The sequence below is a fragment of the Ailuropoda melanoleuca genome, chromosome 4 (genome assembly GCF_002007445.2).
Source record: "Ailuropoda melanoleuca isolate Jingjing chromosome 4, ASM200744v2, whole genome shotgun sequence".
NCBI classification, from domain to species: Eukaryota; Metazoa; Chordata; class Mammalia; order Carnivora; family Ursidae; genus Ailuropoda; species Ailuropoda melanoleuca.
The window spans coordinates 79,756,980-79,772,993 of record NC_048221.1 but is presented as its reverse complement, the minus strand read 5'-3'; the positions used below and the strand labels follow the sequence as shown (position 1 = coordinate 79,772,993).

The 16,014-nt window shown below is 34.3% G+C and overlaps 1 protein-coding gene across 3 annotated transcripts in view; it reads left to right on the top strand.

The window, feature by feature from the left end:
* RTN4 (reticulon 4) overlaps positions 1 to 16,014 on the top strand; it is a 72,237-nt gene that overhangs the window by 39,973 nt on the left and 16,250 nt on the right. The window lies entirely within an intron of this gene.

Below are 16,014 nucleotides of genomic sequence, written 5' to 3'. Positions count from 1 at the left end.
ACTCTGAAGATACTAAGGTTCTGTATTAATAATTTAAATCTTAGACCATTTAATAACATCTTAAGTTATTTATTTGCTGAACTAATTTAGGGATATTTTGAGACAGGAGAAATTAAGATTCAGTATAGCCTGTATTATGCCAGAAATTTATTTTGATTATTTTTAGGTACTAAATATAAAATCACATTTAGATATCTCTGGGGAGCTTCACATTGTATGTTAAATGGAATGGCTTAATATTTTAGTGCTTGTCTTTGGTTTTTTTGCTTGGTACCTATTTTTCTGATTTATTGGTGAAGTTATATTTGAGTATTTATCAGTAGCTAACTTTAATATTGTAGATTATAGATTATGACTTAAATGGAAATCACTGAGGAGGTGAAACTGCCATGGAATGCGTTTTTCCCCATTTTATGAGGACATGAGGCTTTTTTGTTTTATGAGAAGTATGTGATAATAGAGAAGAGAAACAAATCCAGGCTCTGGGTATACTTAAAAAAAAAAATACTTAGGCCCCTATTTTTTTTTTTTTTTAACCTACTGTTAACCTCCTTACCTTAAGTGCCATGGTTGAAACACAATCAGTCGTCTAATGATGGCGAAGTGTAATAGTGTAACAGAAGTGAGAGCTACTTTGATTTCAGTGTTTTGAAAAGTTTTGTTTTGTTGCTGATTAACTAATATTTAAGACATTTTATCTTTCGGGCTAAAACCAGTATTAATTTGTATTCCCTTACATGTTTTTTTTTTCTTTGATTTTCCATTCTTAGCAGCATGATTACAACAAATGAAATCTACCTAGTACTTGATTATTGGGGTTATATGGAAAGCATTGATGAAGATTTTGAAGAGTTTAGAACAGGAAGGAGTGGGAAGGTTTGGAGCTGGGTAGGGGGGAGCATGATATAACCTCTAAACAAGGTATAATTGAGACAGTGAGTAGAGCTTTTTGGAAAGAACAGAGTAAAAGACAGTAGTTGAAAGATAAGATTGATCCAGTCAAAGAATATAGAAGATTTGCAAGATCTAGGTCAGGTTTCCTCAAACTTCCCTGAAGATGAGAATCACCTCCTGCTTCTTAAATATACAGATTCCTGTGGTCAGACTCATCAGATTCCTGTGAATCAGAAGTTACAGCAGAAGGGCCTGGCAATCTGTGTATTGAACATCTTGGTGTCATTCATGTTAATTATCAGGCAACTTTAGGAAATACTGATTTAGGTTTTTAAGTTTCTGGTTTGGTAACTTAATTTTGGCCGGAATAAGAAACTGACCTTTTTTGGTCTTCATTCAGTTTCCTCATTTGCATGATTTCTAGGCTTCCAGTTTTGAGATTCTCTGGTTTTATGAGAAAATACCCTGGGCCAGGTTGCAGAGGACATTGGCTTTTGGATTTTACCAGGAAGGAAATAAAAGAGCTTTTGGAAGTTTGAAAGTCAGGAGCGATAAAAGGACAGTGGGTTTGAAAGACTGGTTTGGGGTGCTGTGTAAGATAATTTCGAGGAGAACTTAGAGGCGGAAGTTAGGATGACTGTATTTGTGCCCTGATTTAAAGCAAATACTGAAGAGTGTTGGCCTGAAATAGGAATGAAAAGGAAGTGACAGATTTGAGAAACTCAAGTAAGTAAGACTTGACATTTGGCATAGATTTGCGGGACTAGGGTGAGGGAGGGACTTAAAGGACAACATGAAATTTCAGTCAGAGTGGAACACTGGCAGTGCTGGTGCTTTGTGGTATCAGTAGAAATAGTCGGAAATGATGCCAAGTTCGGTTTTAGAAGCTTCAGATTTGACACGACTGTAAAACTTGTGTGAAGCTCGGAGAAATGACAGGTTTAATGATAAAGAATTGGAAATGGAATGGTTGAATACTACAGAGAAGCTGTTTAATATGAAGATTGAGAAATGGTTGTGGACCCTGTGGAATTTTAGAGACCTGTGCACTATCATCCGTTATTACCAGTGTTTTTTGAACTTGGTTAACGTGCTCTAGGTGACCTTTGAGAGAAGTTCTGTGGGATGGCGACAGAGGTGTTTCTAGCATTACAATTCAATTTGATTATATCTTAAGACAAACTGCCTTTGGCCCACTTCTGGAGCCTACTTCTTTGCAGAGTTTCTTACAGGGCCCCCTGGTCTTTACTTTTGATAAACCACTTGGTTTCTTTGGAGGCTTAAGGTTACTGAATATGGGTACAGTTGCACGTGTGTACTGACATTCAGGAAGAGAGGAGCAGGGGTCTTGCTTCGTGAAAGAAATGCCTCACCTCCTGAGAAAGCCAAAAAATGCCTCGGGAGGGAACTTCGGCATTAATCAATTTTGAGACTGTTTGGAGGAAGGCCCTTACTTTTCGTTCTAAACTTAGTTGAAACGCTATGTTCAGGCATTCATTGAATATTTCTTCTAGATCTTGGTTTCACTGCACGACACTATGTATACATAGATACATATTTGTTGTAGAAAATTTAGGTGTCTTGAAGACTAAAACTTCTTCACATGGAGTGGTTTTGTTTTGGTGTATTTAGTAGTGTGTATGTATATGTTGGGGGGGTTCATATGGTACATTTTGTTCTGTAATCTTTCTCTCACTAAATGGGGAAATGCCCTTTGTTTAATATATATTCTACATTGTTTTAATGGCTATAGTATTCTAAGTATTTACTATTAATCCCATCTAGTTAAATATTCAAGTTATTCCTAATGTTTTTGCAAGTATAAACAATGCTAAAATAAATATAATATAAATCTTTGTTTTTATCCATGATTATTTCCAAATTTCTGGGTTATAGTATTTAGGCTTTTGGGTCATGGTACAAAATTGCCCTCTGGAAAGATGATACAAATTATTATTTTTTTAAGGTGGTACAAAATATTGTACAAATGTATGGAAGTGTTTTGAAACTTTGGCCAGGATTAAATATTATGTATGCATTTCTGATGGTTTTAACTCTAAAATAGTTATTTTGTCAGTTTTAAGTAGTTAAGTCATTTGACGAAACCTAGGTTTATATTAAAAAAGGGTGAATTTGCAAATGTTTTCCTTTATGGTTTAAAGTGTTGTATGGATATCCAGTGGGAGCAATGGTCTTCTCTGTTTTATTTATTTATCCAAGTCTGGGTATTCCTAATTCCTCATCAGGACTCTTCACTGGTTTTTCCACTAAATCCTATGTGTCACAGCCAAGTTAATCTTCTTGAACTCTGCTGTCATCCTAGCACTTAAGAGGTTTTTCTTTACTTTCAAATTAAGTTCATACTGTCCATCCCGAACTTTCAAAAGGCATTCCCTGGCTTAGTCCCAACCTTTATAATCCCATCTCTCATGGTATGGGACTTGTTCCTTCGGTGTCCTTTGCATTTGCTTGTGGTTTTTTCTGTCTAGAATGCCCCTTCTTCCCATTTCATTCTGTCCAAGTTGTACTTATCAAAGGCCCAGTCTTCCTTGAGGTCTTTACTAATCCTCTCAGGTGGAGGTACCCCATTGTTCTGCAAACTGTGCGGAGTCAACGAGGAGACTCAGTGATGAAGCCACTACTGTTTCTGCCTTCCTGGAAATTAGAGGCTAGGAAGAGAGGCAGGATACCTATATATCTTATATAGATGTCTGTATGGATATATAGATATGTATCTGGATATACATGTGTATCTAGCCAGTGAATTCCATGAAGTCAGAAACATGGTGGCTTCATCATTGGGTCTCCTCATTGGTTCTGTATACCTCAGTGAAGGGAGAGGCTGAGAGCTCTGATGTTCAGCTAGGTTTATTCCTGGCCTCGAACCCTATACATACATTCTTGAAAAATGCAGACAGGGCACCTGACTTTCTCATTTTACAGGTAAGGAACCAAGAAAATGAAAGAGATTGAGTTATTCAGGACCACACAGCTGATGACACGGGGCTTTTGTTTTTATTATACAATTTCTTTGTACTTGAACAACTGAAGATTGAAAAATCTAAAACTTACTAAATCGAGCCACATTTTGATTTTTGTTCATTTATATAGTCTGTGTCATCTATTGAACATGGTGGCTTCACTCTGCAGTAAAATAGGCAGTAGTCTTTTGCACTAGCAGTGAAAGAAGGTGGGTGTGGTTAGTTGTTGAGTATTATCAAAATGTTAAGTCTAGTGGGGACTCTGGGCCAGGAGAATAATTTCTCTTTGTCCTTAGGGATTGGATTACATGCTTGAATGTAGGAAGAATATTTAAGCAGTGAATAGAATTCTTATTTTGGTCTCTAGGTATCCCCTAGGTTCCCTTTTTATTTATTCAGCTGATGTCATCTCTTTCTAGAATTTAGGCTCAACAATGTTACTAAATTTAATTTAACTAGCTCTTTTCTTTGCATCTTCAGAGCAGTATTCTGAAACCAAATTTTCTGTTTCTCTGCTTCATCATGGATGTTGCTGACTTTTGTTACTGGGGTGTGTGTGTGTGTGTGTGTGTGTGTGTGTGTGTAAAATGTATAAACATGTTTTTAAATCTTCAGGGCTTTCACGTTTCAGTCCAATCACCACTTAAGCATTTATGAAAGGTATTGATAGACACTAAAACACTATTCTCTCTCCTTAAATATTTATCACCATTATCAGATTTATTCTGTATGCATTTACTTGAGGACCTCAAAGCAACTTAAAGATTAAAAATTATCAGATATTACTGATATCCCTGCAAGTCCATTGTTAAGAGTTGGGCATTGAGATAGATTTAGGAATTTCTACTCTCAGACTGCAGACTTGTTAAAATTATGGTTTTCATAAGAATAAGAGGAATTATAGCTGTTTTTTGTTGGGTGCACCCATTTGTATATTTTTCCATTGAAATACTCTAAAATAATTTAAAATATGTTATTCTGGTCTATTTTAGTGTTCTAATGTGAATACTTCCTCATTTAGTTGTCTGTACTATCAGCTGTTTATTCCAGTGAGCATTTATATTCAGTGTCAGTATGGTAGGTGTAAATGATTATAGAAGTACAGATCTTACCTTATGATGAGGCTACATTCTTGATAAATGAATCATAAATGGAAAATATTATAAGTTGAAAATACATTTAATACACTTAACCTACTAACCATCATAGTTTAGCCTAGCCTACTTTAAATGTGCTCAGAATATTTACATTAGCCTACAAGTGGGCAAAATAATCTAACACAAAGCCTCTTTTATAATAAAATGTTCACTGTCTCATGTAATTTATTGAATACTATAGTGAAAGTGAAAAACAGAATGGTTGTGTAAGTTGTTTACCCTCGTGATCACGTAGCTGGGAGCTGCAGCTTGCCGCCGTTGCCCAGCATCACGAGAGTAGGGTACCATGTGCTGCTGGCCCAGGAAAAGATCAAAATTCAAAGTATGATATCTACTAAATACGTACCATTTTTGCACCATCCTGAAGTCGAACCATCTAAGTTAGGGGCTGTCTATATAAATATAATTAGTTTACCTACTATTGAAGTTAATTCTCTTTCTTTGTACTAATAGTTTGCTTTGAGCCCCCTCCCCATTCCAGTCTATTAAGCTTTTCAAGTTTCTAAAGTTACAGAACAGTATGTTTTCTATTTAGTTTTTATTAGTAGGAAATAGGATTTTGAGCAGTGATTTCCTATTTCTAAGGTTTGGTTCCTATTTTTTGTAATGTTTTAATGCTTGGATGCCAACAAGAAATAACATTTAAACCATTGTAAATTATGCATTGAACCAGTGTCTGTTCTAATTTCATGTTTACATTTGTGTGCATCTTGATCAGTTCTAGTAATTTAAAATAAATAACTGCATGCTTACCAAAATGTACCAGAACTAACAGGCTTTTTATAGGAAGAGTCCTTATTTTGACATCCTTTACAACTAAAGATTCTTCAAGTTTGCATAGGCAGGGAGAATCATTGGTTAGGAATATAGTTAGGAATATATATATTTAACATGCTTAAGGATTTTATTTAGCTTTACCTTAGAGAAAATGAAATTAGGTATATAAATTTTCCTGTGGAAGGAAAATTATCATTGTTTAGAGAAATTGGAAGTGGGAAGTTGGAATTATTTTCTGCTGTATTTTTTGCCTTCTAACAAAGCTAGAAATAGAATGTGAGATTAAAGGAAGTATTGAAAGCTACATGTACTAATTAAGTAAATTGGTGAATTTTACTTAACAAATGAGGCCTGTTTGAGTACTGACACACTACTTTAAATACAAAATGTGGTATGATGGAAAAAGTGAGACTTTTGTGGTCAGACCTGAATTTCAATCTGTGACCGTACGTAATTTATTTAATAATACTTCTAAGCCTCAGTATGCAAAGTACTCAGGACAGTCCCTTACTCAGATTAGGGGATTACAAAATTATTATAGAAAAGGCAAGTATAGAATTTATGCTGATTTTACTAAAATGCTTTTTCCTCAGATGTGTAGTGGTAGAAATTGGCCAATGCGCTGTAATGTTGTTGGAAGTAAAACAGGAGAGATTGAGTGATAAAAGAGACAGGGACCCAAAATTGTGCATGATCCTTCAGAAACTCAAGTTACAGGAAGAGGAGATGGCCAAGCGAGACACCAGTATTTAACTGTCTCAACTGTTAGGTTGAGACAGTTCGTAGCAATAGTAGGTATCCATCAATCTGAACCTTGCTCACTGAAACCAAATTAGCAGTGCTTTCAGAGAAAGTTGAAGTCACATATCAAGAAACCCGGGCTTACTGAAGCATTGCATTTAATATTTGATTGCCCTGCTTGACTTTGTCTCTTATGATATTACCTTCATAGTTCACCAAGCATTTCCATTGTGTGAAATCTCTTTTCAGCTTCAACTAACTACTTAGTTTGGTATCCATTTTCTAATTTTATACAGGGGAAAACTAGGTTAAGTGATCTAGTCTGGGTCATACTGATGGTAAATCAAAGGAAGAAATAGGACTCATGCCTCTCTTAACTGTCTTTGCTGAAAGAGTTAAGTTCCCACTCTGCACAGATCTTTTTCTGGACCTTCCACCTGTCATTTATTAGCGTGGTGAGTGCTTACTCTGGGTGGAGGTGAAAGCTTACTAGGTAGGGCTAAATGATCAACTCTGAGTTCTAGTCACTTTTCCTGGCAATTGAGAAGAATTTAAGTATTGTGACTCCTAATAAATACATAATTACTTATTTAAAGATTATGGTTGTGAAAAAGAATATTTTATTATCATTCTAATATATAGTTGTTTATTAATTTCCCACTTAACTGCCAGACTTTATTAAAGAAAACTTAATATTTGCATTTGCTTAGGAAGTAATTATTGTCCTGCCAGCCATTCCCTATCCTACAGTATTTTTAGGACCCACTAGTTCAACTTTTTTCCCCCTAGAGAAAAGATCTTAAAATTGAAACCTGACTTCAGGCTATTCAAGGAAGAGCTTCAGTAAGAATTTGATTTGAGGCAAAATGTAACTGGATGACTTTTGCATGTAAGGCATGCATGGTAGCACTATTTTTAGTTAAGACAGATGACATTTTATGATGACCAAGTGTAGGCAACTCTTCTTACTCTCTGTTGGGCCAGAGGGTTTTGGTTTTTTGTTTTTTGTTTTTTTTTTGAAGAAAAGATTGTAGTGTACGGAGTTGTTTTTAAATTAAAATTTTAGTTTGATAAGGATGCTGTTGCTCTGAGCACTACACAAAACACAAAATAAGAAATTTTCAGATTTCTGTTTTGAAAATAAAAGTGTGCAGCACTGCAGGGAGTAAATCACTTTTTTCTAAATAACTAGAATTTATTTAAATGGATCAGCATTGTTTTAGTACAGCAGTCTATAAGCATTTCCCACAGTGATGGGAGGACAGGCACTGTTACATTAATCTCAGATCTTTAAAAGGATATTTCATGAATATTTTATAAAAGACTAAAGGCTACAGTAGGTTACCTTGCATGATTAACACTTCATTTTTCAGTGTAGGAGACTGGAGGAACCATGGAACATTAATAAGCTTTTCTTGTACAAGCCCTTTGTGTTAATTTTGGTATCTCAAGAATAAAAAGACCATTAAATTCTTTATTCATAAACAGAACTAATAATTACAGAAGAACCCCAAGTCAGCATTATAGTGACCCTATATTTCTTATTTAATGATGTCCTTTATTTTAATTTGAAAATAGTATGTTTTAAATTTAAATGTTTCTGTTCCTAAGAATAATCCAGGCACTGTTGAGACAATGTAGCAAATATTAAGCAGGTAATGGAAGTATAAAGATGAAAGGCATTCATCAGTTCTTCTATTGACTGTTTTATAAGTCATCTGAAAGTGTTGCTATTTGTTACTGAATAAATGTAGATATCTGAAAATAGTTTAAATAAAACTAATGTGAAATCCAAAGTACCGAAAAATTTTTTGAACAAATAGAATTAGTACATGTCTCCACCTGGCAAAAAGTATGCATTCATTCTTATCAACCAGTAATATTTATTGAAAGTTTATCTGGGGTTATGGTAGATAGTAAGACAATATGCCTGTTGTGATGTTTACAACCTAGTAGAGAAACATGTTAAAACAAGAATTATTTTTAGTTTACTTTTAATTTTTTTTTAGGTGTATGATTCATTGATTTTTAGTATATTTATAAAATTCTGCAACCATCATCATTATCTAATTTCAGGACATTTTTATCCATACCCCCCCCCCCACCAAACCCCATACCCATTAGCAGTCACTCCTCATCTCTACTCATCCCAGCCCCTGACAACCGCTAATCTGCTTTCTGTCTCTTGTAGAGTCACCTAGACATCACATAAAGAGAGAATCCTACAATGTGTGACCTTTTGTGTCTGGCTTCTTTCACTTCATCATGTTTTCAAGGTTTATCCATGTTGTAGCATGTTATCAGTGCTTCATTCCTTTTTATGGACCAGTAATATTTCATTGTATGGATATGCTGTATTTTGTTAATCCATTCATCAATTTTTGAACATTTAGGTTGTTTCCTCTTTTTTGGTTGTTATGGATAATACTGCTATTAACAGAAGTTTTTGTGTGAATACTGGTTTTCTAGTCTTCTGGCTGGAAATTCCTAAGAGTAGAATTGCTATGTAATGTGGTAAATCTCTTAACTTTTTGAGGGATGGCCGTACTGTTTTTCACAGTGGCTGAATTTTACATTTCCATCACAATGTAAGAGGGTCCCAGTCTTTTCACTTCCTTCCAACACTTGCTGTTGTCCATCTTTTTAATATTAGCCATTCTAGTGCATCTGAAGTGGTATCTGATGATGGTTTTGGTTTACATTTCTCTAATAACTAATGATGTTGAGCATCTTTTCATTGCTTATTGGCCATTTGTATACATTCTTTGGGGAAATGTCTATTCAAATCCTTTGCCCATTTTTAGTTACCTTGTCTTTTTATTGTTGTTGTAAGAGTTTTTTTTATATACTATGAATACAAGTCCCTTATCAGATGTTTGATTTCTGAATATTTTCTCCCATTCTGTGGGCTGTCTTCTTAATCTTTTGATAGTGTTTTTTGAAGCACGAAGTTTTTCGTTTTAATTTTGATGAGATCTGATTTTTTTCTCTTACCGAATGTGCTTTTGGTGTCTATCAAAGAAACTGCCTGATCTAAAGTCATGAAGATGTGCACCTATTTTTTTTTCCTAAGAGTTTTATAGTTTAAGCTTTTCAGGTCTGTGATTCATTTTGAGTTAGTTTTTACATATGGTGGAAGATAGAGGAGTCCAACTTCATTTTTTTTTTTTTTGCAATTGTATACCCTGTTGACCCAGCACCATTTGTGAAAAATTTCCCCCCACTGAATTGTCTTGACACTGTTGTTGAAATCAACTGACTGTGGATGTGTTTATTTCTGTAGTGTTAATTTTTATTCCATTGATCTGTCGTCCATCCTTGGGCAACTACCATACTGACTTCATGACTGTAGCTTTGTAGGAAGTTTTGGAAAAAGGAAGTGTGAGTTTTCCATGTTGTTCTTTTTCAAGATTGTTTTGGCTATTCTGAATACCTAGTGTTTTCCATACAAAGTCTACAATTGGCTTGTCAATTTCTGTTAAAGGCAGCTAGGTTTTGATAGAAATAGTACTGTATGTAGATCAGTTTGAGGAGTATTACCATCTTAATATGCCTTCTAATCCGTAAACATGAGATGTCTTTTCCATTTATTTAAGTCTTCTTTAATTTCTTTCAACAGTATTTTGTGATTTTTAGTTTCTAAGTCTTGGGGGGGGGTTTCATTTTGTTTTTAAGTATTCTTTTTGATGCTATTGTAAGTGGAATTATTTTCTTAATCCATTTTCAGATTGTTCATTTTATAAAAATACAATTGATTTTTGTATATTAATTTATTCTGTCCTCAGCCTTTCTGGACTTGTTTATCCTAGTTGCTGTTTTGTGGATTCCTTAGGATTTTTATATACAATATCATGTTATCTGCAAATAGAGATAGTTTAATTTCTTCCTTTGAAGTCAGGATGTCTTTTATTTCTTTTTCTTGCCTAATCGCTCTACCTCATACCTCCAGGACAGTGTTGATTAGTGGAAAGAGTGGTTATCTTTGTCTTGTTCCTGGTCTTAGGGGGAAAGCTTTAGTCTTTCACCGTTAAATATGATGTTAGCTGTGGGTTTTTTGTCAGCCTGAAGACATTCTTCCTATTACTAGTTTGTTGAGAGTTTTTATAATGAAAGGATATTGGATTTTGTCAGATGCTTTTTCTGTGACTATTGTGATGATAGTGCAGTTTTTGACCATAATCCTATTAATATGGTGTGTTACATTGACTGGTTTTCATATGTTGAGCCAACTTTGCATTTCTGAGATAAATACCACTTGGCCATGGTGTATAATGCTTTTTATGTGTTGCTGGATCCAGTTTGCTAGTATTTTGTTGAGGATTATTGTGTCTGTAATAATAAGGGATATTGGTTTGTAGTTTTCTTGTGATGTCTTTGCCTGATTTTGATAGCAAGATCGAACACCTAAATTAATTAATGGATATAAATCTCTTGATGAATATTAGAAGCAACAGCATTTGAATATATTTCTCAGGATTTTATTAAAACTTAATGACTACTCCCCTCTAATTGAGAATAAACAATCCTGGAACTTCCAGAATTTCTTCATTAAAACCAATTTAAGGAGTCTGAGAGACTAGAAATATTGGAACTGTCAATTAAGGTGGCAACCCTGTTTGCTAATATCTTTATAATGTAATATTTTTTCATCTTTGCAGCTTCATTTACAATCTTTTAAAAATTTCTTTACTCAAAAATACTGAAATCCTTCTGTATTTTGCACAATGACTTTAGTAACAGTATAGATGGCCTCTCAGACCTTCCTGTTTTGGCATATATTAATTTTGTCTTGTGTATGACTTCCGTTACCTATTTGTCTTGTCTCTCTTGGTTCTTCTTCCCTTTATTCCTCTTCAGTGCTTTAAGGTCTGTGGCTCTACTAGAGCATTCCTATGGCTTGTTTCAACAAGGCTTTCAAGATAATCTGCTTTGAGAATTCTTGTACAGCTTTTGCACATGTTTATGTAATATGTGTAGCTTACCTTTGTGATTCTCAGAGCTCTTCCATTTATTGAAAAGACCTTATTCTTAGGAATCATATGGTAGGTGGAAAGAAAGTAGTAGGCTAGGGTTTACTGTACCCTCATGTAGTTAAATTTATTTTAGGCTATAATCACTGAATACTATTGGACATTATACATGGATATTCCCGTATCATCAGCTTTGGGGAAATTGAGTTGGTTCAACTCAAAGTACCAGAGTTACCAACTTAGTTATATACTGTTAAAATTTTAATTATCACCTGGATCTAAATATTTATTAAGCTGGCATACATTATATTCTCCTCACCATAGGAAAACCTATTGAGAAAACCAGACTCATGTTACAAGGCTCTTTAGTGGTATTGAACAGAAATGGAAAGGGGTGAATTTTTTTCAAGTATTGTAGTAGTTCCTGTTTGCCATGAGGGAGGGCGGGAGACAATTTCAAATGGCATAGAAAGAAATGAAGAAGCAAGTTAAACTCATCTGTTACCCCTACTACCCAGAGGTACAAACTGTGTTTACTAGATATCCTTTCAGACTTCATGGTTATCCTAAGTTGTTTAAATTTTACTATATGAATCTTTTTGTAACATTTAGCTTTTATTTATCAGTGTGGACATGTTTCTTTGGTAGTAGAGATCTACATCACTATTCTAACTGGCTACATAGTGTTCTTTTGCATGGATATATTTTCCAATTTTATTTAATTAGATTCACTTGGCTTTTAAAAGATTTTTTTTCACCACTTGATTATTTATAGTTTTCAACTATGGGAAAATAGCTTCAGGTATATGGAATAGAGCTCTTTTCCTCCTTTTTGGATTTAACTGTGGGTTAAGTATTCACATTAAAATTTGTGTTTCAATAATTAACCTATCTTGTTAGTTTTACCTTGATTTTCCTAGCCTTTGTGAATCATCTTACATATGGTGATTATCTGCTAACACTCTGCCTATTCATTATGCATGCAAATGTGTGACATTTTGAAGAACATTAACGTGCTGAACCTTCAATTTAGCATCATACATGGGGCATATGAGTTTTATCAATAGGAAGCCTGTGTTGAAATCCATGCTCTATCACTTACTAATTAAGTGATCTGAGTCCCGTCATATAAGAGCTGGTTCTTACTTTCTTTTTTGAAAGCCGGCCTCTTAGGGTTTCAATAATTGAAAGAGATAATGTTATATAGTCTATAAACAGTATTTGGCACAATGGAAGTAGCTGGTAAATATTGACTCAGGAAGTAAATGGAGGTGTGGAGAATGTTGATCAGCAACCTGGAAAAGATTTCTGAAACATCTGTCAGGCTTAAAAGGTGTGTTACTTCTCAGTCTTTTTTTTTTTTTTTCTTTTAAGCTTCTATCATACTGTGGCCATAATGGTATAGTCTATAATTGCTTGAAAAATGGTAGGAATATGAATTTTTGTTTTCCTAAGGTTTTAATAACGTTTGACACTTAAAGTGTTTTTCAGTAAGGTTCATTTCAAAAGACTGATATGATTTAAGTCCTTCTCCCCTCAAAAAATCTAGAACTAAAAAGCAAAGAGATATTTTAAAATTTATATTTGGCACAGATAATGCAGCAATAAAATCTCATTAATACAGATCCACTGATTGGGAATTTGAATGCAGGACTGATTGTGTATCTTTGTACTGACTGTGTGTTAGTTTCTGAAGGGGAAAGAAAAATCATTTATCTAATGCCCTGATTACTGATGATAAAACTGAGATCCAGAGAAGTTGGGAGCCTCATGCAGACTTGTACAATTGCAGAGCCAGTACTAGGATGTGGGTCTCTTGAATCTCAGCCAATGGTAATGTCTTCTACCATATCTATATAGAAATCATAGACATTATAAATAATTCTTATCTAGTTACTGAAAGTGTCCAAACAGTAACTCTGATGTTAGGTAATTAGGTTAGTCGTTTATGTTGTACATCTCAAGTCTGAAGTCATTTCTTTTATAATCAGGTCTTATTGAATGGTTTTTAATGATGGTAAGGAATAGTGAAAATATCTGCATTTATTTTAACTTATTACCAATAGTGATTTTGAAGGTTAATAAATGTTTTGGAGCACTTTGAGAACCATACATTTTTATAAAGCAACATGTGTTCATGTAAAAATGTGAGGTGTACTTTACTTGCTAATTCTTCTAGGTTATCAACTGCTTGTTCTGTATTAGTGAAAGATAAGTTTGAAAATCCTTTTCCACGTGGCTTCTAAAGTAACATGTTTATAACAGCAATACGATTTATTGCAAGTTAATCTTGAGATTGAAATTTTTTTTTTCTTTATATTTAATGCCTCGATAAGAATGGTGATAGTGACTATGATGATGGTGTTCGTAACAACAACAAATAACAGCCAGGACATTTATTAAGAATTTATTATATGCTGTGCACTGTATTAAATGCAATATATTTGTTATCTTATTAATGAAAAATTTTGTTAATTCATTTTCTCACTTAATCCCAACAATATCTCAGTAGGATCATTCCTATTTATACACATTCTATAGATGCAGAAACTGAGGTACAGAGAAATTTAGTGACTTGCTTGAGGTCACATAGTTGGTAAATTATGGAGCCAGCTGTGGAGTGTAGGCGATTCAGCACCAGAATCTAAGTGCTTTGTTTGGGGCACAGGGGAACCTCACAGGAAAGAATTATGTTACCAAGAGCAATCTTTATCATTGCTTCCCCCACCCTCTCAGGTACCCTGTTTAAAAAAACAAACAAAACTACATTAATTATGAGAACCATTGCTAGTGGAGACTCATAATGAGGCCTGTATCTTTACATTTTCTAGATATACCCATTCTGTAGGACCCAGCTCAACTTCTGTCGTTTTCACAGTCTTTAAAGGTTTCCTCCAGTTTTTTTCTTTTTCTGAATTCTCATGATGGTGCAACAGTTATTTTATAATTTTTTTTGGTCATTGTTTTTATGTGTCTTACTGTCTTCCTAGAATTGTAAAGTTTTAGAGTTGGACAGGGCTTTAAAGAAAAGTCCACACCCCCATTTTCAGGTTTTTCATTCTACTAGGTTGAGCTTCTTTGAATGGTATCAGCTCAATAAATGTTTGCTGAATGTCACAAAACTATTAGCATTGCTTGCTGTCTCTTTCAGTGATGTTATTCATGATGTCATTTTAATAGCATAGATACACTGCTTCAAGTTCTGGTTATTTCTCAGTTGTGCTACTGTATTTGTACAATAGTAGAAACTAGTTGAACAGAACAAAACTAAGGCAGATGTTTTAGGCAAGGTTGGAACGTACTTGAGATGGGGGAAAATGTGAATAAAGAATTGAAATAAAAGTTTGACCACAAAGTTGTAAATTATATAATGTTAAATTCATTTAAATCATATCATAGGGGAATAGAATAAGTGTTTCCTACACATAATAAATGTTGAGCCCCTGCTATGTGTCAGACACTGTGACTGGCATTTAAAATACCTTAATCAGTATTCATGATAAATACTAACAGGAATTGAGGGCTTCAAAATGATATCTAACATGTTATATTTCACATACATAGCTTTCCCCATGGAAGTACCCCTAACAGTAAGGGAAAGTTACATACCTTAGAGAACCTCAAGACCAAAGCAGCTCCTGGAAATGTGGTTTTTCTTTGTTACCGTCTTTATCTTAAAAATTAACAGGTATTTAAGACTGTACTCAAGAATATGCCCATATTTATGTTACTTACTGTAAGATCCCTCCCATCACCCAGTTGTTGACAATCCAGAGAGAGACAAATTATGTTTAGCCTGTGAATTCAAGAACCCTTTGGCACACTGCAGAATTCTTTGTGTGTTGTACATAGCCCAACCTTAAGACCGCAGGCCTATGGTTATTTGATCCCCACAGTGGCTCTGTCACCATAGGCCAAGAGCAAACTTGGCTAAGTTTGGCTTTGTCTGACTACTTGCTATTAATAAACATTATATAACAGTGTAACACATTTAGTTTATCTCTTTTTCTTTGACACCTACATTTTTATGAAAGCATTGTATTTATCTGCTCTCAAAGAGAAGTAGCTTTTCAGGTAATCTAAAGGCTGTTTCCCTTTGTCTTTGGCTTTGTAGGGCATTTTTGTTTTAATGATAGCCAAGTTAGGTTACAATTTCATTATGTTTCTCGAGGAGTGATCTCTTAAAAGCAGAGCTGTAGAACTCCTCTATGTGTAGTTTTTCATAGTTTTATTTCTTAACATTTTTTTGAATTAGTGATTTTTCTACAAATAAATATGTTTTTACATCATTTAAGTATCATTTTAGTGAGTGTGTATTAAGATTTTTTCCTATTATTTGTATTTATATCATGCAATGAGCAAAGTTGAAAGCCCTCAAGATGATTTTTAAGAAAACTTGTTTTGGATTGTAAGCCTGCTCTACTGGGTTTGAGAGATTGAACAATTTTGTATAGCCAGACTGATTTGGACATGAAACAGATTTGCATGAGGAAA